This window comes from Eulemur rufifrons, chromosome 6 (genome assembly GCF_041146395.1).
Source record: "Eulemur rufifrons isolate Redbay chromosome 6, OSU_ERuf_1, whole genome shotgun sequence".
Taxonomy (NCBI): domain Eukaryota; kingdom Metazoa; phylum Chordata; class Mammalia; order Primates; family Lemuridae; genus Eulemur; species Eulemur rufifrons.
The window spans coordinates 24,854,517-24,871,158 of NC_090988.1; positions in this window are offsets into that span (position 1 = coordinate 24,854,517).

Below are 16,642 nucleotides of genomic sequence, written 5' to 3' on the forward strand. Positions count from 1 at the left end.
GAGCCAGGGAGAGGAGGAAGAAGCCTGCTGGTATAATTCAAGTATGAAGTGGGGAGGGACGGTACCAAAAAAAAAGAAAGAGAAAATTTGGAAGATTTTTTTTTAGAAAAAAATAACAAAACTTGCACAGAGCAGTTAGAGAGAAAAATGGAAAGCGAAGAACCAAGGGCTTTTGAACTTCCAATTATTTCTAAGGGTTTTGAGTTTGGAAAGGAAAGAATGGCAGTGACAGTAATGAAAATGAGATCATTTGGGAAGAGACTTAAAAGAGGGGGAAAGTGGATAGATTCGACAGAGATATTTAACAGATTAAATAGACTGAACTCAATAATAAGTTAGATATCAGGGTGGTGAGAGAGAGGACAATGTCAAGCATAACTTTTAGCTTTCTGGCTTGAGGCACTGGATGAATGGATTATTAGAAGAGGATCAAGATTGATAGGTAAATTAAGTTCAATGTTGACATGGTGAATTTGAGGTGTATTTGAAACATCCAAGTGGAAATGTTGACTAGGTAGTTGGAAATGAATCCTAATCTGTAGATGAGCAGTCAGGGCAGCACAGTGATTCTCAATCATGGGTGATTTTGCCCCCCAGAAATATTTGACAATGTTTGAAGACAATTTGATAGTCTCAACCGGCGGAGGGAGGAGGTTGCTGCTCCACGTACTAGTAGGCAGAGGCCAGGAATATTGCTAAACATCCTACAATGCACGGGACAGTCCCCTGACAACAAAGAATCATCCAGCCCCAGGCGCTGTGGTTGACAAACTCTGGGGCAGGTAGTTTCTATTGGGGAGGCATCAGAGACGTGGAAATTAATGCTGTGAGCCTAAGGAGGCTACAGCATGAGAAAAAAAGATAGGGTTGAGTCTTCAGAAATTTGAAATGGCCAGATGGAGGAGGATGAACCTAAAAAGAAGACCAGAGAAATAAAAGGAAAACCAGTAGGTGGGGTCACAGCAACCCCGTTAAGAAGGGTTTCTGAAGAAGGGACATTGAGGTAGCTAATGAACTTAGCAAAAGCAGTTTCTGTGGCATGAAAAATAAGGAGATGAAGTAATGCGGCAGAGTTTCTCAACCAGAGCACTTGGGGCTGGAAAGCTAAATTTAAGTGAATGAAGAAAAAAGGATATGGAGATCCATAGGCCGGGCTTGGTGGCTCACACCTGTAATCCCAGCACTCTGGGAGGCCGAGGCAGGAGGATCTCTTGAGGTCAGGAGTTCGAGAATATGGAGATCCTCTGGGCTATGATAAGAAGGCTAGAAATTAGCAAAAAGTGAGTTGAAGGGAAGTTTGTTGTTGATACTTCTGCTTTTAAAATGGAGGAGTCATGACTAGATAAAAATAAAGGATCCAGTTAAAAGTAGCAGTTGGTAAATTCACACCTCATGAATACAATACACACTATCTGGGTGATGGACACAGTTATAACTTTGACTCAACCGGTACTAAAGCAATCTATGTAACCAAAACATTTGTAACCCCATAATATTCTGAAATTTAAAAAAAAATTGAAATGGGAAAAAAAACAGTTGGAATATATAGGACAGCAGAAGTTTTTTTTTTTTTTTAAGAATGGGTAATAAAACATTAGTGAGTCATGAAATTAATTTAGTGGGTTAGAAATAGCATTTTTTAAAACACAAAATAAAATAGTGTAGAAAATAATAGAGACCATCACATAATGTAAAATATTTTTTTTCATGAAACTATTGTTCTGGTGTTGTTTGCACATGTGTGTCCTTAGTTTGCAATTTTGGTAACCAAATGAACATAAAGAATGAAGGCAAAAGAGTTGTGCTCCAGGCATGGGTCTAGGTGACTTAGAGAATAATGGTATCATAATGGAAATATGAAAATAAGGAGACAAAGTAATGGGGCAGAGGGTAGAAAATTGAGTTTAAGAAAAAAGCATTCAGGTAAACACATACTATGTACAGTTGCCCAGCTCCCACAAGGCTGGGTTGGATGATCCTCCTACATGCTCCTAGAGTTTGCTGTCCTTTTACGATATCTGCATTGCAACTTCCCATTTTCTTGTCCATCTGCCTCCTCAAACCATAAGCACCATGAGGCCAGTAGCTATCTGTCATTATATCCCCATTGTCGAGCACATGGCCTGGAAAATATTAATTAGTGACCGTTCATCAAATGTTGATTTAGTCAATAACTTAAAGATGTGACATTGAAATCACGGAATCTAAAAGTCAGTGATGATAAGCTATTTATGGTTTTAGACCTTTTGAGAGACAATCATGGCAAGCAACAGGCCACACACTTGATTCCGGAAAGCAATTACCATGTGAAACCTGTGTAACAATCCTGTATCAGTCAGCTTTATTGGCTGCAACAGAAACTAACTCTGGCTGACATAAGCAGAAAACAAATCAAATATATTGAAAGAGTACTGCGTAGTTCATAATTGTCAGGAAATCTAGCTTGGGAAACACTTAAGAACAAGGGAAACTAGTGCATTAACCTGGACCGCAGCCCAAATATCCATACCATAAAACCGGACCACTGAGGACACCGTCACCTCTAAACCCCAGACACCCCAGCTGCCACCACCACCACCAAGGCCGCTAGTTAGTGGATACAGCCACTACACTGCTATTATTGTTGCCTCCAAAAACTTATGTTACTGTTTCTCATGCTCCCAGCCTCTTTATACTACTAGTTCCTCATTCAAGATTCAAGGCAGATGCATATGACTGGTAAAGCCCGAGTTATGTGCCTGTGCCTAACTGCAAGGGAGGCTGAGAAGCTGAATAGCAGTTTTAACATTTTGCAGAATTTCAAATAGCAGAATAAACATCTTGCATTTTAAGCTTTTATCGAGGGAAATAGGCTAATACATTCCCAAGCAAAAGAAGATGCTGGGCTATCAAAGTGAGTGATAAATATCCATTACATAGTGAATGACATAAACCCATAGATTCCACAGCTGCTGCCAGTTGCCAGCCCCGGTTCCTCCCTGGAACTGAGTTGAATACAACAGAAAGTCTTTTGTTGCAAACATGCAGGACACTCAACATCGCACCGTTGGTGATATACCTGATCAGGTTTACTCTTGAATGATGCACAGACACTAGATCACCCTGAAATGACAGGCAAATGTCACTCTTTAATAGAAATCACTGACCCTGAGATTTATGTCTTTTTGCCTCAAAAATGGTGCTGTCATCATTTTAGCTTTTCGGTAGCTGATTCTGGCCCCTCAGTTTAAACAGTGCCAGTTGCTTCAGTAATTGCCTCGGAGTCAGTGTCAAGCATGTGTAGTGACCCTCATGAAGACGTTCTGCCTCTCTGGCATCCATCCGAGATGAACCTGCCCCATGTCAGCCTAGCCTTCATCTCTGCCAATTCTCAGGCAATACGCTTGCAACCAGTCTCCTGCCTGCACACTCCTCTGAACACGCCTATTTATTTCATCTGGGATAAGGGTGGATTTCTATCACATAGACATATATCCATTTACTTCTCCCAATCCATCTTTAAGAAATCTACATGAAGAGGACAGTGTACACTTTGCAAATCTCAGCATGCACATAGAATGAGCCTATTATAGCTCATCTTTGCTTTTTTCCCTGCAAATTCACCATTCCTCAGTAAACCCCCTTGAAAAATGAGGCATATGATAAAATCTTTGAGAGAACGCAAAGAGCTTCATCAAAAGCATGGTCATCACCTCTGTTATTCAGAAAATGCTAACATATTTTGCATTAATAAATCCCAGGTACAAAAGGCCAAATTAAGAAACAACCATAGTAATAATTACTCCGTTTACAAAATAATTTTTTGCTGTATTAAAAAAATGATAGTCTTCCCCCACATATTTAACTTAAGCTTGTAATGCAGTTAGAAGATGTTTTATAAACATTCATAGCTTGCACATCCTAAAAATACATCTGATAAAATGACCTATACATCTATTAGGGACAGTTTATGTGCTATTTCCATATGCATTTTTAGGAGTTTAAACCTCAAAAGCTGGATATGCCAGAAGTTAGGAACCACGTCCATTTGCTTCCTTAAAAATTTTTTTCTTGCAAAACATATACCTTTATCTTTAATTTGCCTAAATAGTATTGCATAACAGAGCTAATTCTCTTTACCTTTTTCACTCAGTGTCTCAGTTTTAAGGTTTTTCTATATTACTATGTGTGCTTCTCACTCCTAACTACTGCAGAATAGTCCATAGAAAGCATTTGCCACAGAGGTGCTGTAACTCCTCACTGACACAAAGGTTGAATCTTCTCAGCCACGTCCCCTTGTAGACTTGCATGAAGATTTTTCTGTGATATTATCTTGAGAATAGGAGTGCTGGGCAGGGGCAGACTTGGCTTCACTAAGGACTGCCAGATGGCATCACACAGTACCAGTGGCAGTTCACAATCCTACCAGTCATGAGTAAGGGTCCTGCTTCCCCACGTCTTTGCAAATACTTGATGTTATCCAATTCACTCCCAGATTTAGAAAAAATAAAGTGGTTCTTTTAATTTTCACATCTCTGATTATGAGTGAGTTTAAGACATCACATCTATTTTAAAAACATTTGGGTTTCTTTGTTTTCTTGCGCATTCACTGTTGTGACTCCTGTCTTTTCCTACTGGTATAGAAAAGTTCCCTGTGTATTTTACGTGTTAATTGTTTTTTAATTCTAGACATCACAAACATCTCTTCCCAGTCTGTTTTTTCTCAGTTAACTCTGTCTATGGTGCATTTCCTTGAACAGAAATATTTAGTGTTGATGTAATCAAATAAATTAATTTTTGCCTAATAGTATGTAGATCCCCAATTTAATTTCTTATCAAGTAAAAGACATGTGTTTTTTTATTAGGTTGGTGCATCCCAGCCTAATTACTTCCTTCGCAACGAAACGTGTTCTGACGCCATATTTGCTCATCTCTCAGAACTAAGATGGGGGTGGAGTGGTATGAATTGGGGATAAGGAAGGCAAATTGAATTTGGTCTCAAATAATGACTCTTCTATTTACTACTCACATGAACCAAGGTAGGTTGCTTATATCCTCTGAGCCTTAGTTTTCCCATCTAGAAAGTATAGGGGAAAAGTATGTGAAGATTCTAGGCCTATAGTACTTGGTCCATAACTACTTAATCTTCCCTTCCCTATTACCTATAGTCCATAAATATCACCTGGGTCAATCATTTCTAGGGCAATCAGAACTCGGTAAGTTTTTGGTTTGTTGGTTAGTTTTGTTTGGTTTAGTGCAATCCTGAACCCTTCTAAACAGTTGCCTCCAAGTTTTCGTAAAGAAGCCTCCCTGTGCTTAATATCACTGGAATTAGATTAAAGACACATAAACTTCTCTGGTCATTTGTTTATATATTGAAGAGACATTTGTTTGCTGTTTACTATGTACATATGCCTGAGCTATAAAGATAAATCAGAAGAGAGGAAGAAATAATGAGGCAAAAACAACACATTAGATTCTAATAGAAGTTATGCTCAACTCAGCCTGGGGAGAGGTGGATCATTCATAATAGCCAACTGGCTTCTTCCTGTTTTCAACATAAACACAGAGAGTACTTGATGTGAATGAATCTTGGGGAGAGGGGTGGAGGGAGAAATGTTATTTGTCCTCAGGGAAAATAAGTCTTATTCCTAAAACCAGGCTCATTCTACCAATAATAACTTTCAAGCTCAGGAATCAGAGGATGCTATGAAAGTCCAGCTGAGCGAAGCCAGGAGTCCCCGTCACTTGGCCATCAGAGGGCTCCAGGGCATTCCAGTGCCATCAACACCAAAGACCCAAGGTTGCCACTAGCCTGTACCCAGAGAAAAGTCTGGGCAATGGCTTCACACCAATCAAGGCAGGACTATAGAGAAAAAGGAAGAAAGAGAGTGAGGGGATATAAAGTCAGCTATGCAGCTCAGACCCTCTCCCAAGGAAAAGAGTAGCGCTCATCCTGGAGGAGCAGGAAGCCTTGAAGGGTGTTGTCAATGACAAGCTGCCGCTTCCGGCTCTATGACTTGGTTTTACCTCAGTGACTCTCAACCTTTTTTTCTACCTCAATAACACAACGAAAGATGTTCACATGCAGGATATATTCTCATAGGCATGCTTTCCAGGTAAATGACTATTAATGCATACCTTTCCTTCCCATTCCAGGAAGCTCATCAGAAGACAAGTAAATGAGAATGACATTCAAAAATGATCCCAAATATTGGTTCTTTAATGTTAGTAGAGAAAAATTGCTTATGATTCATCTTCAAATGAGCAAGACACCAGATTATAACAGCTAGTTGTGAAATTACTAGTTGAAAACAACTGGCCTGGTTCATGCTCACTGAGCCTGCCGCTGTCAGCCATCTCCAGTTTGCCCTTTCACGGGTCTGTAACCATAGCAGCCATTTGTTGATCCCATAGCATGAGCCAGACATTTCCATAAACATTGCCTATCTTCTCAAAAACTCTTAAAAGGTAAGTATTGTTATTCCTATTTTACAGATCAGAAACCAGAGGCTCAGAAAGGCTATTTGCCTTAGGTGACACAGTAAGTGGTAAAGGAAAGATTGATTATTAGGACCGTCATGTTCCAGAATCAAGATTCCCAGCCTTCTCTCTTCATAGCTGATTCATCTTTCATCTTCCAGAGTAAAAGCGAGATAAATGAGGTGCCCCAGTCAAGGCCAGCCCCGACCAACATCTGCTGATTTAGGAGATGCCCCCATTCTCAACCCAAGAAACTCAGAAGTTCCCGACATTCATTACCAGAAAATCCCTGATAAAATGAAACTATGTTGCCTTAAAGGGTAATACACTTAGTATCCGTGATCATACCGGCACAGAATCAGTTCATTTAAGACCATTTCCACAGAAGCCTCCCCACCCCCAAAAAGGAAGAAGTTATAAAAGGAAGGGGAAAAGGAGGAAGGAGAGTAGGTACTTCATCGAGGACTTGGAGCACAGACCAGGACCACAGAAACGGGAGAGAAATAAGGAGGCTGAAGGAGGGAAAGAGAGGTTAGCTACCATGTATACAGCACTTACCATGTTACAGATGCACCCAGCCAGGAGACTTTGCAGTGTCTTTTCTAATCTCTACAAAGGTCATCATTTCCATTTTTCTAAAAGAATATTTGAGAGATCGAAGATTTTTTTTCTGCTCACACTCCTGGAAAATAGCAAAGCAAGAATTTGAATCCAGGCTGTCTGGTATCCACAGCCCGCCTCAATCACCATTTCACAGGACTGGCTCTCCTTCAGTGCCCTTCTCCAGGCATGAGGCTAACTAGCTTTCCGGGTCCTAGAGTTCTGGATAAGTATTCTGTTTCCTTCATGGAACACAACACAAAGTCCTTGTCATTTTAAAGGGAGAAAAAAAGTCTCTAAGTATTCTTGTGATAGGGAGCAGAGATTAATTAGAAAAGTGAATACTTGTAAGAAACTAATTGGCATTCCCCTGACAAACTGTAATGTATTTAGGTTTTGGCCAGTGTCACCTCTCATCCTGGTAGGAAGCATTAATGTGATTGCAGCGGCCATGCTGCTGCTGAGTCTGGAGTCTGCAGGCCAAGGGGGACCCAGTTTGGTTTCTCCTCACCCACGTCTCAGGAGACCATTTGGTAAAAAGTTGAAGAGCAGGATGTGCCTGTGATTCTCCAAAACGTGAACACTTGAGTGACCAGTACAAAGTGTGGCCTTTCCCTTCCTCCTCTCTCCTGAGCCCTCCCCTGTGTCTGGTTCCTGCAACTCCAGTGAGAGATGTAAACAAGGCCTCCATGGGGACCTGGGCCAGGGCAGGAGGAAAGTCCCCCAGAGCATGAGGTTAGATAGAGTCTGCAGAAGGCTGACTGATCTTAGCGTGATAAGCTCATCACTGCCCACACTCTGCCAGCTCCTCCCCAGGACTGTGAGCCTCGTGTGTGCCAGGGCCTCCCGTGTGTGCTCCTGAACCTGCACCCAAGCTGCTCAGTCTGAATCTCCAAGGTTGTGGCCTGGGGATCTACATTTTTTCATTAATACTTGACATTTGTACATCTTTATGGAGTCCGTGTGAAATTTTGATGCATGCATATAATGTGTAAAGACCAAATCAGATTATTTAGGCTATCTGTCATTTCTCTGTGTGGGGAACATTTCAGACCATCTCTATATTTTAAAGGTTTCTCAATGATTCTTAAGAAGCACCAACAGTTTGAAGACCACTGGGACAAGGACTGGGAGTGGTCACAGACAGGACAGCGGTGGCCCCAAATGAGAAAATTCTCTTACAAACTAACACAGTGGATTCTAATTATTCGGGTCAGTTATGTTCTAGAAAGACATCGTGGACACTGAATTAGAAAACACTGGGCTTCTAGGGAAAATACAGGGTTAGGTTCCTGTGAGCCTCTGCTCACAATATTTTCATCAACCGGTAAATATATAACCTAGTTTTATTTGCATTTCTGTTTGAAGATGCCTTATTTAATATAGTAATATACAGTTGATTCATTAACATTGAGCTCACAGCCAACAGCACTATAATTCATAAGTGAACAAAGCTTCTCTAACATGTATATTTTTTCTATGAGGAACATTGCAGTCTTCTTACACATGAGAACACTACATTGCACTTCAACACTATGCTCAGGACCTATTTTAAACAGCAAAATCACCAATAAAAGGACAAAAACTTCAAAAAAAAGTGGAAAAAAGGACACTTGTTTACAGTATGAGAGCTAAAACAAGAATGCAGAGCATTACCTTGTTCTACCTCAACCAGAAACATGCACGGTGGGTAACACATGTTCACAAATGACTGCAGACACACCATGAGTTATAAATACATTTTATGCAGTAAGCAAATTTGCAAGCACAGAATCCACAAATAATGAGGATCAATTTTATATATATGATTTATAAAATACTTTCCACACACATTATCTCATTATCTTATTTGATCCCACAATAACTCTGGAACGTAAATAAAACATGTGCTATTTTAAACAAGAGACTGGGAGCCTAGAAAGCTGGAAGACAAACCCAGATCTTTTAACTCCAAGGCCCTTGCTTTTTCCACTACACAGTAAGAGAAAGACAGCTCTGCTGAAGCTCTGTCAGATGCCAGCACTGCCCAGCCAAGTGAAGAAGTCCCAGAGGAATGGGTGCGGTGATAAGCCAGCACAGCACGCCTGCAATGCAGGAAATCAGGGGGAGCCAGCGCAGGCCGGGCCCCAGACACAGAGTGTGGCTGAGTTACTATTTGCACAAGCCATGCCAGCTTGCCGTTCAGGTGCGGTGGGGTTTGCTTTGAAGTATTTCAGTCAGAAGACAAGCATTGACTGAGGCTCACTGGTTGCACTTTATTAGACAATGAGTCAGAGGGGAAAGAAGAAGCAGTTCCTGATCTAAAGAATATTAAAGACAAGCGGGGAAAGCACAGTATGAAAAAGGCAACCCAGAAGAGTTTGACTTGAGGGAGAAGATAGACGGAGGGACTAGAACTTGAGATGCTATTTGAAATAGACATAAAGACTTGTCATGCGAAATAAGAGAAAGATTATTCCATGTATATAAAACAATTTGGGCAAAAGTTCTAAGGCACCATTAGTCATAAGATTTTCTAGCTATGAGATCTACAGAAATTGATTGAACCTTTCTCAGACTCAAGTTTACTAATCTATAAAATGAGGCTTCAGTTCAACTCAGGTCAACACACTTTATTTAGCAGAATGCTGCAGTGCCAAGACCTGGAATTCAGAAGCTTCAAATATATATTTGATAGAGTTTGTACGCTCCAGGAACAAATGTAGTTTGGGAGAGAAGGCACATAACAAATAGATCATTTCGATACAAACTGACAAATGTTAGAATGTGGATGGGCACACCCAGGGAGCATGATCTTGGAGCAAGAAGGGGAGCAGAGAAACTCCCTGGAGGAGCTGGCCCCAGACTCTAAAAGGACACTAGGCACTAGACAGCCAACAAAGAGGAGAGCAAGTCATGCCCAAGGAAGAACAAGAGCGAAAGCTCAGCAGTGCAAGATATTGTGGTAGGTTCTGAGCACTGTGCTTACTTTGGGATTGCTGAGTCATACAGTGAGGAGAGTGAGGAGAAAAGAGCTGGAAAGGTGGAAAACAGCAAGATCCTATCAGCACAAAAACCCACTGAAATATTTTAAGCAAGGGAGTGATATGAAAAGATTTGTTCTTCCTGGAAGATTCCTCTGGCAGCAATGAGGAGAAAAAATTGGGGTGGACAAGACTGCAAACGGAGAGACCGACGTCTGGCTGTAATGATCCAGGTAGATGCTTCATGGATCTGTTGTGGGGAGCCAATGAAATAATGTACATGAAAGCAGATTGTAAACTGTAAAGTAAACAAATATAAAACAGCATTTTTCTTGTAAAAGCAGCAAATGTTGAAAGGCAAAGTAATGTGGGAAGATAGCAACACAAGAATGCACGTTTCTTAAAAGAAAGAATGTGCTAGAAAGCAATGAGATCCTACATGCAACCTAAGATCCTTTAGCTGGAAAGCTTGGAAGGCAGCAGAAGTTTTGACATTTGATCTGAAAAGTCAGTGATGGATGCTTCTGGAGGTTGAGGGGTGCCATGGTACAGACGATGGGCAGTTCTGGGTGCCTGAGAGTAAAGAAAAGGTTGGAAACCAGCAAACAGAGTTCTAAGAATCCAGGTATGACTTGCTACATTTCTACCAGGATGGGAAATGCTAAGTTACTTAAAATCCTGAATTCTAATAATGATGTCCCCCATGATGAGAAGAAAAGGCTAGGGTCTTGAGAAAAATTAAAGAATCTTAGAATTAGAAGAGACTCTTCAGAGCCAATAAAACAGGGTGAAGAGAAAGAAGTATAAGATGCAGAGCCTAGCTGTCTGTCTAGAATTGCGTCTTAGCTCTACCACGTCTAGCTGCATGGTAATTATGTAACCTTTCTGTGCCTCAAAATCCTCATATACAAAGTAGGGATAATAATAATGCCTACTTCTCAAGGTTGTTGTGAGGATTAAATAAGTTAATAAATGTACAGTGCTTAAATTAATGCCCATTAAGTTTTCAATAAATGTTAGAATTTACTGATTCCACCTCCCACTTTAGAAATAACACTGAGGTCTGAAGATGTTGATTTATGCAACATTTTAGAATTTTTTGTCCAACATCCTATAATTTTTTTATAGCCTTCTGCATATTAATAGCAAAATCATGGTTACTTCCATGTCTGGGAGGCCTAACTATGAGCAGCATTAGCTTCCGTGCTGGAATTGAAAAAGATCCAAGAAAGTGCAGAACTTATTTTAATTGACAAGACCAGAGCTCAGGCAACCGAAGAGTCAAAGGTTGACCTAATCTGGGCTTGGAAAGCAGGACCTAATAGTTTGCAGACTCTGTAAAGCACTTTCAGAAAAGAGGGGCTGGAAAGCGGGCATTGCCCACCATCTAAATGTTCACTGGTAAGTAGCAGAGTTGGAGAAGGCAGAGTGGCAGATGGTGAGGTGGGGAGAGTTACCTTAGGACAGGTAAACAAGAAACCACCTATTAGCTCTGCCATGCTCTGGATTCTAAGCTGGAGCACTGGCTTAGTTCAAGTGTGTCCTCTTTTTTCCCTATCCTTTCCCCAGCACTGTTCTTGGCAACGCATTTTATCTTCTAGCAGATGGCTGCAGCTGCGATGGCAGCATCTGTTGCTGCTCTTTCACCTTCCAGCTTTGGCAGGAGCAGTTGGCAAGATGAACTCGCAAGGTCTGTCAGCAACCAGTAGTATCACTGTCTGTCTAACTTGCAAAAAAAAAAAAAAACAACTTCTCAAGACAGAGGAAGTGCTGGTGCTATAGGCTGCAATCCCTGGGGCCTGCTTGATTCAAGATTCTGCTTCAGACTGGCTCCTCTCATGGGATCAGAAGCTGGGATGGAGGAGCTTGGATATACTTATTTCACCCATCACCCATCTTTAGGATTAAAGACACTTCTGATTTGCAGATGGAAGAGGCCCAGATGCAAAGAGCAATAGTTCTTACAAATGTAAACTAGGCTGAAAACCCAGAGGAGCAATCTGAAGGAACAAAGTGGACCTGCTAATCCCTGCCTTCCTCAGCTTCACTCCACAGGATGATTCCTAGCCTGGCCTGAGACAGCCCTCACCAGGCTCGGGGTCCACCCAGAGCCCCATCTGCATCAGTGAGTGGAGTCTTTGTGAGCCCTGGCTAGCCACTTGGTGTCAGAGGCTGCAGTATTCTCTCTTCCTCTTCTATGTTTGCCCAAAGCAGCAACATGAGGCATATATCCACTTTTCCTCTCCACAAAGGTTCTGTTGAAATGACAAAAGTAGACATAGTTTTAAAGGACACAGCCAAAATAGTACTAGAAAACAATAAAGAATGCAATCAACAGACTAATATGTTAACAGATTTATACTGTCTAGAAATCCCTGGGATCAGATAGACAGAGAAAACATCTGTCCAACATACCAGAGGGGAGCACAGTTCATCTCATGGGGCACCTTGGAGAAGCCCCAAGATCAAAGCAACTAAATACAATGAGTCAGAAAGGCTAATGGGGAAATCATCAGGATAATTAATTTAAGAACTACATTTGGAACAGCTGGGCCTGTTAGGCCCCACCCCGTCACCCATCACCAGCATACACAGAACATCTGGCAGAACAGCTTTTGCCCCCAGGATCAAGCTCTGTTAAGGATTTTGCTAAGAAAAAGTGTGGTCTCCCTAGGAAGACATCCTAGGATGGGTTTGGAGCCCTCAGAGAGGGAAGAGCCTATTCTTTCTTACTTTATAAGAAGTTTAGTGCCTCTGCATTAACAGTGGCCTGAGAGAATGATGATGATGAAGAAGAAGGAGAGGACAAGGAGAGAGAAGAGGAAGAAGAGGAGAAGGAGAAAGAAGGAAGAAAAAGAAGAATGGCTACTATATACTGAGCTCCTACTATGTGCTGAGCATTGTTCTAAGAACATTTAATACAGACGTATCTTGTTTTATTGTGCTTCAGCTATTACACTTAACAGATACTGCATTTTTTTTCACAGATTGAAGGTTTGTGGCAACCTGTGTCAAGCAAGTCTATTGGCACAATTTTTCCAACAGCCTATGCTCATATCGTGTCTCTGTGCCACATTGTGGTAATTCTCGTAATATTTTAAACTTTATATTATGATATCTGCTATGGTAATCTGTGATCATTGATCTTTGATGTTACTATTGTAATTATTTTGGGGTGCCACCAACCACTACCATATAAGATGGTGAACTTAATAAATGTTGCATGTGCTCTGACTGCTCCTCTGACTGGCCCTTCCCCTATCTTTCCTCTCTCTCTCTCTCTCTCTCTCTCCCTCCTGAGGCTTCCCTATTCCCTGAGACACAATAATATTTAAATTAAGCCAATGAATAACCCCACAATGGCCTCTAAGTATTCAAATAAAAGGAGGGGTTGCACATCTTTCACTTTATTTTTTTTTTTTTTTTTTTTTGAGACAGAGTCTCACTCTGTTGCCCAGGCTAGAGTGAGTGCCGTGGCGTCAGCCTAGCTCACAGCAACCTCAAACTCCTGGGCTCAAGCGATCCTCCTGTCTCAGCCTCCCGAGTAGCTGGGACTACAGGCATGCACCACCATGCCCGGCTAATTTTTTCTATATATATTTTTAGCTGTCCATATAATTTCTTTCTATTTTTAGTAGAGATGGGGTCTCGCTCTTGCTCAGGCTGGTCTCGAACTCCTGAGCTCAAACGATCCGCCCACCTCGGCCTCCCAGAGTGCTAGGATTACAGGCGTGAGCCACCGCGCCCGGCCTCACTTTAAATCAAGAGCTAGAAATGATTAAGCATAGTGAGGAAAGTATGTTGAAAGCCAAGACAGGCCAAAAGCTAGGCATTTTGCACCAGTTAGCCAAGTTGTGAATGCAAAGGAAAAGTTCTTGAAGAAAATTAGAAGTGCTACTCCAGTGAACACATGAATGATAAAAAATCAAAACAGCCTCATTGCTGATGTGGCTAAAGTTTTATTCATGTGGGTAGAAGATCTACCCAGCCACAACATTCTCTTAAGCCAAAGCCTAATCCAGAGCAAGGCACTAACTCTGTTCAATTCTATGAAGGGTGAGAGATGTTAGGAAGTTGCAGAAGAAAAGTTGGAAGCAAGAAGAGGTTGGTTTATGAGGTTTAAGGAAAGAAGTCATCACCGTAACATAAAAGTGCAAGGTAAAGCAGCAAGTGCTAACATAGAAGCTGCAACAAGTCATCCAGAAGATCTAACTAGGATAATTGATGGAAGTGGCTACACTAAACGACAGATTTTCAATGGGGACAAAAAACAGCCTTGTCTTGGAAGAAGATACCATCTAGGATTTCCATACCTAGAGAGGCTTCAAAACTTCAATAGACAGGCTGACTCTCTTGTTAGGGGCTAATGCAGCCAGTGACTTTAAGTTGAAGTCAATCCTCATCGATCATTTCCAAAATCCTAAGGCCCTTAAATCTGCTCTTCCAGTGCACTATAAATGAAACAACAAAACCTAAATGACAGCACATCTGTTTAAACCATGGTTTACTGAATATTTCAGGAATAAAGATTGCTTTCAAAATATTACTGCTCATTGGCAATGCACTTGATTATCCAAGAGCTCTGATGGAGATGCACAAGGAGACTAATGTTATTTCATGCCTGCAAACAAAACACCCATTCTGCAGCCCATGCATCAAGGAATAATTTTGACTTTCATGTCTTAGTATTTAAAAAATAGATTTTCTAAGACTATAGCTGTTATAGATAGCAATTCCTCTGAGGGATCTAGGAAAAGTAAATTGAAAACCTTCTGGAAAGAATTCATCATTCTAGATGCCATTAAGAACATTCATGATTCATAGGAGGAGGTCAAAATATCAACATTAGCGGGAGTTTGGAAGAAGTTGATTCCAACCCCTATGAATGATGTTGAGAGGTTCAAGACCTCAGTTGAAGAAATAACTGAAGATGAGGTAGAAATAGCAAGAAAACTAGCATTAGTGGAGCCTGATTATGTGACTGAATTGCTGCAATCTCGTGATAAAATTTGAATGGACAAAAAGTGGCTTCTTGTGAATGAGCAGAGAAAGTAGTTTCTTGAGATGGAATCTACTCCTGGTGAAGATACTGTGAACATTGTTGAAATGACAACAAACGATTTAGAATATTTTATAAACTTAGTAGATAAAGCAGCAGTAGAATTTGAGAGGATTGACTCCAACTTTAAAAGATGTTCTACTGTGGGTTAAATGCTATCAAAAAGCATCACATGCTACAGAAAAAATCTTTCATGAAAGGAAGAGTCAATAGTGGAGGCTGTGGTGGTGTTTTCCTGGGGATGGGAACACCAGTTGGTCCAATCATTATGCCCCAGTGGTGAGAGCAGTGGGCTGAGCTTGCCTGTCTTTGGATCCCCAGGAGGCATATGTAGGCACTGGCGTTAGTGGGCCCAGGCAGGCTGATTCTTGTGCCTCCAGTAGGCTTACTGGAGTTCTGGTAGTGACTGCAATGGGCTGGGTGTGTGGGAAAGTCCTCAGGACTCTGAGGAGCATGCATGGCAGTGGAAGGACAACACTCAGGTAGTATGCACTGGTGTTAGCAGTGGCTACAATGGGCGGAGTGGGCCAGTCCCTGTACCCCCAGGTGGCACATGTGGGTGGGTGTCAGCAGTGGTGGTGGTGGCAGGCTAAGTGTGCCTGTCCTCGGGGCCCCATGAGGAGTACACTGATGCCAGAAGTGACAGAAGGGCTGGAGCAATCCCCAGGCCTCCAGATGGCATTCTTGGACATGCTCAGTCACTGGGGACAGGGGGCAGTACCAGGTAGTATGAGCCTATCCTCAGGGCCCCTCAATGACACATATGAGCATAGACTGTGGTGGGTGGGGTGAGACAATCCCCAGGCCTCCAGACAAGATGCTTGGGCACCATCAGTGGCAGGAATTCTGGGGCTATTATTAGCTTCCCTGGTGGTGTGCATGTGCACCTAGGGTGATTGATGGGGCAGTTTAATCCTCACTCCCCTGGGTTTCATTCTCAGGCAGTGGAAGTGGGTAGGGTGCCAGGCTGGTAGTCCTGTCCTTAGGACTCTGGTAGTGTGGTGGATAGGGTGGGGCAATCTTTATACCCAGGGGGCATGCTCAGGTGGTGGTGGCAGTGGCAACAGTGGGCAAGGAGAACCTGTCCTCAGGGCACATGCATGGCAGTCCTACTGTTGAGGTGGGGACATGGTTGCCATCTGTGGTAGCCACCCCAGGCATGTGGCTCTCAGGCTGTGGGGAGTGCACTCTTTGGCCCCCAGAAGCAGCACTGGTGGTGGAGATGGACTGAAAGACTCTGTCCTCAGGGTGCATGCAAGTGTGCTGCAGTCCTGCTGCTAGTGGGGGTGGAGTTGCTGTCTGTGGCAGCAGCCCCAGACGAGTAGGTTTCAGGCTCTTGGGAGCATGCGCTTTGGCTCTCTTTGTTCTGCAGCAGCCTTGCTGGCATGCTCCACTGCCCTTCCCTGGAGCTCAGGACACTGAGAGCTACCATGCTGCGGACCCCACTGCTCCACTGGGTCTCATCAGTGTCACACCACTGCAGCCCTCCTAGTGGATATACAGGGACATCAGTGGGGCTCCACGGATGTAGAAATGACGGGGCTATTGGGCTCCAGAG